Below are 11516 nucleotides of genomic sequence, written 5' to 3'. Positions count from 1 at the left end.
GGGTTTCGGGCCATGGTGGCACAGACCTTTAATCCCAGCACTCAGGAGGCAGAGGCGGGTAGATCTCTGTGAGTTCGAGGCCACCCTGGTCTATAGAGTGAGATCCAGGACAGGCTCCAAAGTGACACAGAGAAACCCTGACTCTAAAAATAAATAAATAATAATTAAAAAAAAAAAAAGACAGCTCTGTAGCCCAGGCTGGCCTTGAACTCACGACAGCCCTGCGGGTCCATCCTTAAAGCAATGGAACAAAGATCTGGACAGGAGGTAGCAGAGAAGGGCAGGAGCCGCATCTCCACCCAGCTCTCCGGACGCACGGTCCCTCACGTCCCTTTTCCCATGATACAGGAGAAAGGAGGCCAAAGGTTGGAATGACCACTCGGCATCAGTTGTACTGTGCCTCAAAGACAGAGTGTGTGGAGATCAGGCCACTCGTGGACTCTGCCCTGCCTGGACGCCTGCCTGTCCTGGCAGATGACCTTGTTGGACAAAGCCGACGATGACACGAGACTCCGCACCTTCCCCAGATTCCTGAGCTGTTCCAGGCATGAGTTAAACTGTTCCCACTGACCTTTCCCCAACTTCCCATAAGCACTACCAGACAGGCAGAGGCCCGAGTCTAGGTCCAGGAGCCAGGGGCAGAGCTAACTAACCTTCCTGGAAAGGCACCTTAGCAGTTGAGGTCTTGCTCACAGACATTTACACCAGACCCAGGTGTGCTTGGCACTCATGTACACAATACCCACTAGGGACAGTTCTTATCGATTAAACTGTCCCCGTGCCCCCTGCCTGGGCTACAGAGTAGCCTCGATGGCAGGAAACCTACTCTTCCTGACCCAGGTGCCACCCCTACCCTCCCAGGCCTCTCCTACTTGGGCAGGACATGTAAAATTGTGAGTCTGCAAACAGGTGCAGGAACTCCAGTGGTCTGAGGAGAACCCACACAGAGATCTGGATGCAACGTGCAGTTTAGGTTGATTGTGGAGAACCAAGAAAACTGGAAAGCCAGAAGGCAGATGGATAGAATAATGAGGCACCTATGGTTTGGTAAGGAAAAGGTAACTGGTCTCTGCAACTCATTTTTATGGTTGTTTGAACTTTGAAAGTAAACAAGGGTGTGGACTGGCCAAGAACAAAAGAGGGTGTGGGGAACTGGGGGTGTAGCGCCATAGGTAGAGAGAGCACTTTCCTAGCATGCTCAAAGTCCTCCTTTCTGTCCCCAACACCACATAAACAGAGCATAATCGCTGGGCAGTCGTGGTGCACGCCTTTAATCCCAGCACTTGGGAGGCAGAGGCAGTCGGATCTCTGTGAATTTGAGGCCAGCCTGGTCTACAGAGCGAGATCCAGGACAGCCAGGGCTACACAGAGAAACCCTGTCTTGAAAAGCCACAAAAAAAAAAAAAAAAAAAAAAAAAAGCATAGTGTCATATGCTTACAACCCTTGGCTACATGGAAAATTTGAAGCCAAACTGGGGTATAGGAGACACTGTCTCAAAAGACTTAAAAGAAAAAGAAACAGCAACAACAACAAAAAGCTGAGCCAGGGGGACTGATTGTCATCTCTGACAGGCAAAGCATCATCTCATTGCTTAGTTTTCTGCTCCATAGTCTTGTCCTCTTCAGAAAGTCGTGCCAAGACTCCGTGCCTCAGTTTCTTCTTGTCTGACATCTCCAGAGAACCCTACTGCCCAGTGGAGTTGGTGTTGATCCACTTGCAAAGGTACACATGGTGCTGGGTCTCATGTCATTGGCTTTGTCCAACAAGGTCACCGGCCAAGAAAAGCAAGACCCAGGCAGGGCAGAGTTCAAACATGACCTGGTTTTCATGACAGTTTGTTTTTGAGGCAGTACAACCAATCCCAAATGGTCACACCAACCTTTGTCCTCCAAATGGTGGGACAGGTCCCTGTCTTGCCAAGCTCATTCAATCCCCTTGATCTCCCCGCCTTATTTTCGGCCCCACGGGCTAAAGATACATCAGGCACATGGCCAGTTGTTTCCAAGAGCCTTTTCAGCCAGCGAAGCCGGAGATCAGCAATTCCTGCAGCTAATGAGAAAGCAGAAGACCCCTTCAGTGGAGAGGTCAAGGTCACAACCTGCAGGTCAGGGACTTTTTCAGCAAGGACAACACAGAGATTTTGGACCAGAGAAGGGGCTGCTGGTACTGGTCCTTCCTATCTGTCCTCAAATACGCCTGGCCAGAAGGCCGAGGAGATAAATGAGCCAGACAGGAATAGTTCGGTTAGGTAATCTGGCCAGGCTAGCAATGACCTTTTCTCCACTGACTTTTCCCCTACTGAGACCTGTATTTCCCCAAGGAAATCATAAATTTAGAAATTTGAAATCCCAATTAGGAATTCTATTTTCTAGTATTATCAGAAAGAACTCTTTGCCTAGTCCAATGGGGTTTAATGTGTCTGTTTTGTTAACTGGCTAACCCAGAGGGAGTTAGTAGGCACAGACTGATCTAGCCCTGAGTACAGGACCAGAGAGGCTAAGGCTTCCGTCATCAGAGGCTATGACTACTTTCTGTTCTCAAACCTCCTCTTAGCCGGGCGGTGGTGGCGCATGCCTTTAATCCCAGCACTCGGGAGGCAGAGGCAGGCGGATCTCTGTGAGTTTGAGGCCAGCCTGGGCTACCAAGTGAGTTCCAGGAAAGGCGCAAAGCTACACAGAGAAACCTTGTCTCGAAAAACCAAAACCAAAACCAAAAAAAAAAAAAAAAAAAAACCTCCTCTTATCCCAGGATCATCAGCTGTGGACTGTGCACCCTATGGCTCAGACTCCTTCCGCTCCCCGAGTGGCCACAATCCTATGATCCTGCCTCTCTGGGTTTACAGTTAAGAAGTGAAAAAAGCCCGCCGTGGTGGCGCACGCCTTTAATCCCAGCACTCGGGAGGCAGAGCCAGGCGGATCTCTGTGAGTTTGAGGCTAGCCTGGTCTACAGAGTGAGATCCAGGATAGGCACTAAAACTACACAGAGAAAACCTGTCTGGAAACCTCACCACCACCCAAAAAAAGTGAAAAAATTATCGAAATGCTGCCTGTCCCCAGTAGCCTGCTACTCTCCAGCCAGGTGTGGTCTCATGCCTTTAATCCCAGCACTCAGGAGGCAGAGGCAGGCAGATCTCTGAGTTCGAGGCCAGCCTGGTCTACAGAGTGAGTTCCAGGACAGCCAGGACTGTTTCAAAAGTGCTGGGATTATAGGTTTGTGCCACCACACTTGGCTTATTGCTATCTTGGTATGGTGAGGTTGTGTTTGTGTGCATATTCACATATGTGCAGATGCGTGTATCACATATGTGCAGATGCGTGTACCTATGCATGTCTATATAAGAAGGGTAGAAGTCAACCTATAGTGGTGTTCCTCATGCATGCTCTAGCTTGTGTTTTGAGACAGGTCTCTCACTGGCTTTGAGCTTTTGAAGTAGGCTAGGATGGCTGCACATTGGCCTCAGCAGTCCATCTGTGTCCATGTCCCCAGCCCTGGGGCTGTAGAGATCGGACACCACACTCAGGTCCCCAGGCTTGCAGAGTAAGCGCTTTACTGACTGAACCTTTACTGACTGACTCCAGCCTTCCGGGTGAGACAGGCTGTCCATTTGGTCTCAGATTTGATAGCCTGGCTCCCGAGTGCAGGGATTACCGACAGGTGCCACCACACCCAGCAAGGAAAGCCTACCTAACCAAGGACAGGGGGTTGTGAGGTAAAGGCCGGACAAAGGACGACCGAGAGTTTAAGATCATCTTTGGCTACATAGTGAATTTGAGGTCAGCCTGGGCTATGAGAGACCCTGTCTCAAAAAATAAAAAACAAAAATAAAAAAGAAAGCCTGCCTAAATTGGAGGTGTTCTTATCATGGAGATGACTCCTGCAGTCCCCTTTGGACAGGGACAAAAGCCTTGATGTTTGTTTTCCTTTTGCTCTGCTCTGGCCAGGTTTGCAACCATTTTGAGAGGAAACTCCCTTCTGGAGTTAATGCTTCCGCCAGGCAGGGTGGTCAAAGGGAGTAGGCAGAGATGGGCGCTCTGTGGGAGGGCCCGCCTCTGTCTGAGGGAGAAGAGCAGCCCTGTGCAGTCTCTTTCCTTACCCAGGACTCTCTCTGGCACCCGGCGACTTTTTCCTGTCTGACCATACTTGGATCTGGCTGCCCTCAGCCCCTCACCTCTCCCTTACTTGGCCTGGATCCTGTTTTGACTCTTGTTTTCCAGTCCAAACCAGCACCCTCACACCTGTCCAGGGGTGTCAGCAATGTCTGCAGACCTCTCAGGGGTTGTACGGGGCCTGGCCAGCAGAGGTGGCTGTGGACAAGGAGGTCTTTTCACTGAGACTTGTCCTCACCGTCCTCCAGGTACTTCAAATAATTTCCCTCTTGTTTTATTTATGTATTTATTTGTTTTTGTGACAGATAAGATCTTTTGCAATCCAGGTTCACCTAAAACTTGCTATGCAGCAGAGACTAGCCTTAAGCTCCTGATGATCCTGCCTCAGCCTCCCTAGTGCTGCGATTTCCCCCCTTGGATTTGGGGTGTGTGTGTGTGTGTGTGTGTGTGTGTGTGTGTGTGTGTGTGTGTGTGTATGTGTGTGTGTGTGTGTGTGCTGTATGAAATTGCAGGTGTGTGTGCATTTGTGCCACAGCTGTGCACACGGAGCTCAGGGGACAAGTTTGTGGACTCCGCTCTCCCCTTCTGTCTTTACTTGGGTTCCGGGGCTTGAACTCGGGTCACCAGCCTTTGTGCCTCTCCCTCTGAGCCATCTCGCCCTTTCCCTGCCCACCCCGCCCCCACTTCAGTCGCCTCTGAGAACAGCTTGTCACGTTGCCAGTTGTGGCCTGTAGCCTGTCACTATTAATCCTCCTGCCGCACGCTTTCGAATGCTGGGATTTCCGGAATGCAATGCCACACCGGGCCCCTAAAATGGAGTAATAAGAGTTTCTAAAGGCTGACCACCAAACCTTTAGGAAGAAGCCGTGCAGGCTTCTAGACATCAGCAAGCTGTTTTGGCTAGTGTCCTGCCTCTGGCTTGGCCTTTTCTCTGTTTGTGCTCCGTTTTGTCAACTTCAGCTAAAATCAAGATACAGGAAGAGGAAACAAATCACAGTGTGTTTGTGCTGGGATTCTGTCACAGACTGAAATTCCACCTCCCTGCAGGCTTCCCAGCAACCTTGGAGCATCTGTGTTGAGAATTCCTTCCTTAACCGCAAAACAGGGTAGAGAGTCTGGGAAGAGAGGCCAGGGCACAGGAAGGAACCGAGGGAGGGAGGGGAGGGTGCGGCTGTACGGTTTACAAAGAAGGCCAAGAGAAGACGAAGGCCACATTGAGAAGTTCCATCATTTTTCTCTCCCCCCCTCAGCTCCATGCCCAGTTTCCAGGACCCCTCCTCCCATGGTCGACAGGATCTCTTAGGCTTGCGATTGATTCACTGCTTCCCCGGCCCTTCCGGCTCCCCCGTGACCTGGTTTTCTAGGCAGCAATGTTCAACAGGTCACCGTTTTCAATCTCTCAGGCCTCCACAGGCATCTCTTCTACTCTCTCAAGCGTACAGAACCCAAACCTGGGTTTTCGGTCTTAAATTCTGTTCCCAGGAATAGGGAGAGCAGGGCCCGGAGGGTTCCGGAGTGTTTGGAGCCCTCCCGAGGGCCAGCCAGGGAGGGCGACATGGAGCACCCCCTCCACGGGGAGAAGAGCCCTGGCTCCCTGCCAACCCCACTTTCTGAGTGTGGGACAGGAGGAAGGCTTCTGCAGCTGGAAAGAGGCAAGGCTGAAAGCCCACGGGGAGAAGGGACAGAGCAGGACACACAGCACTGGCCGTCAGTCCGGGTGGGTGGGAGAGGATGTCAGTGGAGGAGTCTTCATCCGTGGAGCTATATAAAGGAAGCCCCCCAATTCCCCTCCTCTCCCAGCAACTGAAACCGTTCCTCTCTCTCCGTCTGTCCAGGAGGTTAAAAATACCCGCAATGAGCACCTAGCCAGACATTTCCAAGAGCCTGTTTACTGACCGCTTGGTTGACTTGAAGATGTCGAGTCAGTAGTTCCATCACCCCAAAAAAAGACAGAGGATGGACCTCGCTTGACATCCCGGGACTCAGGTCACGTGGAATTCACAATCCTGTCCCCGTGGCGTTCTGTCTCTCTCCCTCCATCACCCTGTTGCCTGGAGATAAACAGGCAATCGGCACACAGAAAAATCCCAGCGTACTGAGTTTGTTCATTCTTTTCTCTTTACGTAACAGGCTGAAGAAAGACTAGAAAGGACGAAGCCCAGGAAGGTCGGGATGGGACAAGAGCAATCTAGATCCACTGAACTGGGCCTCATGAGTAGTCTCAAGACCTCAGACCCTTGTACTACCCAGCTAGTCCACCTCTGGGAAAAGATCAGAATACCTTTAGAAAAAGGAATTCTGAAACTGGAGAGAAGGCTCAGAGACCTGTTAATCTTGCAGAGGACCAGGTTCTGTTCTCTGCACGTATACGGTAGCTCACAGCCTTCTGTAACTCCAGTTCCAGGACCTTTCTGACCTCTGCAGGCACCAGACATTCAAGTGATGCACATAGATACATCATGCACGTGCACGCTCATACACATAAAAGATTAAAAAGAACCAGGCAGCGGCGGCAGCGGTGACTCAAGCCTTTAATCCCAGAGAGGCAGATGGACCTCTGTGAGTTCGAGGCTAGACTGGTCTACAGAGTGAATTCCAGAACAGCCAGGGCTACACAGAGAAACCCTGTCTTAAAAAAACAAAAAATAAAATGAAAATAATAATAATAATAATAATAATAATAAGAAATGTAAAAAAAAAAAAAAGAAGAAGAAAAAGAAAGGAAGGAAAGAGAAAGAGAAGAAAAGGAATTTGAGACCTCTGTAGTCTTGTGTTGGATGTCTGCATTCTCTGGTCCTCATTTTACCACACTAAATGGTAGAAAGCTTCCCCTAAACGTGTAGACTGCAGACGTTAGAAGATTCAGTTACAATGTGCTTGAGGAGGTCAGAGAACATTTTGTGGGAGCAGGTGCTGTGGATATCGCTCTATATAAATAAAACACTGATGGTCAGTGACCAGGCAGGAAGTATAGGCGGGACAAAGAGAGAGGAGAATTGGGGAAACAGGAAGAAGGAAGGAGACACTGCAGCCACTGCCAGGACAAGCAGCATGTAAAGATGCCGGTAAGCCACCAGCCACGTGGCATGGTATAGATTTATAGAAATGGGTTAATTTAAGATATAAGAACAGTTAGCAAGAAGCCTGCCACGGTCATACAGTTTGTAAGTAATATAAATGTCTGAGTGATTATTTTATATGTGGATTGTGGGGCTGTGGGGCTTAATGGAACCTGGAGAGAAGCTCTCCAGCAACAAGCAGGCTCTCCTCTGGGATTACAGACATGCACCATGCTGCCCAGGCTACTCTGATTTTGAGTAACAAACGCTTTTTGTCCTAACAGTGCCCAGATAGATTCTCCACTTACTGTGCTTTATGTATTTTTTAAAAAATATTTTTTTGTTAATGTTTGTATGCCTGTGTTTGTGTGAGTGAACAGCTCGTGTCTACGGGTGCTCAAGGAGGCCAGAAGAGGGCTTCAGATCCCTTGGAGCTGGAGTTTGTGAGCCACCTGATGTGTGTGTGTGTGTGTGTGTGTGTGTGTGTGTGTGTGTGTACATGTGCACAGGCACTATGGCACACCTGTGAAAGTGAGGACAGTTTATGAGGAGCTGGTTCTCTCCTTCCATGTGAGTAGTGGGGATTGGACTCTGATCATCAGGTTTGGTGGCAAATACCTTTTCTTTTTTTTGTTTTTTTGAGACCGGGTTTTTCTGTAGCTTTGGAGCCAATTCTGGAACTCGCTCTGTAGACTAGGCTGTCCTCGAACTCACAGAGATCCGCCTGCCTCTGCCTCCTGAGTGCTGGGATTAAAGGTGTGCACCAGCACCACCCGGCTGGTGACACCTTTACCTGCTGAGTTATCTCGCTGGCCCCATTTACGTTTTGTGATCTTCACAACACCTCTGGGTCAGTTGTGTCATCGGCCTTCATTTTATAGATGAACAGTCTGAGCGAGGGGTGGTGACACATGTCTACATCCCCAGCATTTGGGAGGCAAGAGGGTCAGGACAGTGAGGTCAATGTGGGCTATCGAGACTCTTTCTCCAAAATACACACACACACACACACACACACACACACACACACACACACACTACACACTAGCTGGGGCATCTAGAGGTCAAAGGTCAACATGGGGGGGAGGGATCTTCCTTAATTGCGATTCATCTTATTATTTAAAAAAAAAAAGAAAGAAAGTCACATGATGGGGCAGCAGCAGTTAAGAGCATTTAACCTGGCCTGGATTCCCAGCACCCAACGGCAGCTCCCAAGCGTCTCTGACTCCTGTTCCGTTCCCTCGAGCTCCGGGGGGCACGGGATGGCATGGAACACAGACATGAGGACACAGCCATCCACAATCATTAAATAAACAAACTTGAAAGCAAGGCGGCAGCGAATGAACTGCCCATGGCATGGAGAGTTTAAACACGCTGTCCAAAGTCACAGGGCGGCCGGAGATGCAGGGGGCGTGGAATTTAGTTTGGGTCCCGGGTCAGCAGCATTCTTAATAACTATTTCTCCTAAGAACCTGTGCTGGTTGGTTGTCAGCTTGACCCCCATTAAAGTCATTTGGGAGGAGGGGACCTTAACAGAGGAGCTGCCTCCATCAGACCGGCCTGTAGGAATTTTGATTCATGATTGATGTGGGAGGAGCCCACTGTGGGTGGTGCCGTCTCTAACCACGTGGTCCTGAGATTTATAAAAAAGCAAGACGAATAAGCCATGGGGAGCAAGCCAGTAAGCAGCACCCCTCCATGGCCTCTGCATCAGCTCCTGCCTCCAGGGTCCTGCCCTGGCTTCCTTCAACGATGGACTGTACTCTGGACACGGAAGTCAAATAAAATCTTTTTCCGCTCCCAGTTGCTTTCGGACATGGTGTTTATCACAGCGATAGAAGATAAACTAAGAACTGTGTCGGAAGGCTCCTCACTGAACTTTTTCCAGGTTCTAGATTCATGCTCACTGGGCCAGGCCTGCAGCCCTAGATCTGTAGTCATCTCTAGGAGGGGTTTTCAACCTCAGAAATACTGTGTACAGAAGGTCAGCATGGAGGGGGGTAAGATCTTCTTCCTGTTAGGAGGCTTAGGACAGGAGGGCCAGTTAAATGTACACTTTATCTCCCTTCTGTGATCTGTCACTTCGAGGTGATTCAAGGAAAAGAACCTCTGGCAGGACTATGTGGATTTCTCGAAGAATTAATCAAAGGTGGGCTGGGGAGAGGCTGGGTCAGTAACGTGTTTGCCACACAAGTATGAGTATCTGAGTTAGAATCCCCCAAACCTACTTAGGAAGCAGGACCTGGCTGATGTTTATAATCCCAGTGGTGGAGAGGTGGAGACAAGGAGATCTCTGGGGATCCCTAGCCAGCCAGTGGAGGAGCTCCTTAGTGAACCTCAAACTCCTATTGATACATCCTAGCTTAAAAAAAAATAATTGTGGACAAAGCAATAACACCCAAAGTTGTGCTCAGGTTCTCTCTCTCTCTCTCTCTCTCTCTCTCTCTCTCTCTCTCTCTCTCTCTCTCTCTATCTCACACACACACAGACAGGATATTAGTCAATGTCATTAGACCTGTGTGATTACTTCTTGCTGACTGTACGTTTAGTTACATCCTCTCTCCACAATGTTCTCTCTCAATGCCCCAACTCTAGTTGGATCCTTGCATTTTCCTTATGTTTAAAGGAGGCCCTTGATTTTTTTGTTTTAAATTAACTACCTGTAGCTGTCGCTTTGTAGCCCAGACTGGCCTCAAACTCGATACCATGTAGCTGAGGATGGCCTGAATTTCTTGGTTCTTAGAGAGGATCTCATGTATCCCAGGCTGGCCTCAAACTCATTATACAGCTGAGCATGACTTGACCATCCGTGATCTTCCTGCCTCTGCCAGGATTGCTGGTATGAGCCACCAGGCCTTTTTACACTGTCCTGAAGATCCAACTCAAGGCTTTGGCTTTGTGCATTTCAGGCCAACAGTTTACCACTGAGTTTCATCTCTAGTCTTAAAAAAAGTCTTGCTGTGTAGCCCAAACTAGCTTGATCTCTGTCTCTCTTCTCTCTTCTCTCTTCTCTCTTCTCTCTCTCTCTCTCTCTCTCTCTCTCTCTCTCTCTCTCTCTCTCTCTCTCTCTCTCTTCTGGTTTTTCAAGACAGAGTTTCTCTGTATAGCAGCTCTGGCTGTCCTGGAACTTGCTTTGTAGATCAGGCTGGCTTTGAACTCACTGTGATCTGCCTGCCTCTGCCTCTGCCTCTGCATCCTGAGTGCTGGGATTAAAGGTGTGTGCTACCATGCTTGGCCCTAGCTTGAACTCTTTTTTTTTTTTTTTAAAGATTTATTTATTTATTACATATACAGAAGAGTGTGCCGGCTCTCATTACAGATGGTTGTGAGCCACCATGTGGGTGCTGGGAATTGAACTCAGGACCTCTGGAAAAGCAGCCAGTGCTCCTAACCTATGAGCCATCTCTCCAGCCCCCTAGCTTGAACTCTTGATCCATTTGCCTCAGTCTCCCGATTACAGGCATGTGACATTAGACCCTGCTATTAATTTTATTTTCCTTGGGGTATTTTTCTCCCTCCCTCTCTCTCTTTAATTTTCTTTTTGGCTTTTCTCAGATCTTCCAATACTAGATTGGACCCGATGAATAAATAATACTCAGAACTAGATCTCTACTCCTGGCTGTACGGGTAGGCTGTGGCTCTTTAAAGATTGAAAAGCATGTGAGAAGAGCATGGGAAAAGAAGGGCCAGTGTTAGGTGGGGAACAGCTGCGTGGTGCCGAGGAAGTAAAGCTAAGTGAGTCTGCAGACAGAGAATGTCCCAGGGTGAGGCAGAAATTGTGTAGAGAAGGCAAAAGGAAGCGGAGTGCAGCCTGCTCTGCTCTCGGGAGGGATGGGTTTCCTCTTGGGGAGTACTTCTGGCAACTTCCTTCCTCAGCTAATTGCTGTGCTGCACGATATGGCAGTGACTGGTGAGGCCGTGCTAAGTCTAAATTAATTACACAGAATTGAAATTCCATTTTTTGTCACGGTCGGCAGCTCCATGTGCTCATGCCGCTGTGCCGGACAGCACAGGTCCACACAGCATTCCCACCCCCAGAGAACCCTCTGGAAGGCCAGGTGTGGCCACTTACACCTAGCAGCCCAGTGCTCAGGTTGAGGCAGTGGGATGGCCAGCCCCGTGCGAGAGTCCCAGACTAGTTTGGGTGACAGTGAGACCAACCTCAGAAAGAAAACTGAATCTTGTAGACAGCGCTAGATGGGGTGGGAATGGGGGTTGGGGTATCAGGAGAGGGTGCCTATCTATGTTCCGCCTCTTGCAAGCTGGAATCTCTTAAGTGGCCTGGGGTGCAGTTAGCCTCTCCTGGCCACTCATATGAAGTCTGAGTAACTAGACTGTGTCCACACATAC

General features: G+C 49.3%; 1 long non-coding RNA gene across 1 annotated transcript; it reads left to right on the top strand.

The window, feature by feature from the left end:
• Positions 1–4014: 4014 nt before the first annotated feature.
• Positions 4015–9644, top strand: LOC102907663 (uncharacterized). The gene is made up of 3 exons (XR_442886.4): positions 4015–4355; positions 5943–6093; positions 6238–9644. It is a non-coding gene; the product is annotated as an uncharacterized LOC102907663 (long non-coding RNA).
• The last annotated feature ends 1872 nt before the right edge of the window (positions 9645–11516 follow it).

The sequence above is a fragment of the Peromyscus maniculatus genome, chromosome 6, assembly GCF_049852395.1.
Source record: "Peromyscus maniculatus bairdii isolate BWxNUB_F1_BW_parent chromosome 6, HU_Pman_BW_mat_3.1, whole genome shotgun sequence".
Classification (NCBI taxonomy): Eukaryota; Metazoa; Chordata; class Mammalia; order Rodentia; family Cricetidae; genus Peromyscus; species Peromyscus maniculatus.
The sequence above is the reverse complement of the archived record's forward strand: the minus strand, read 5'-3'. Positions and strand labels throughout refer to the sequence as shown.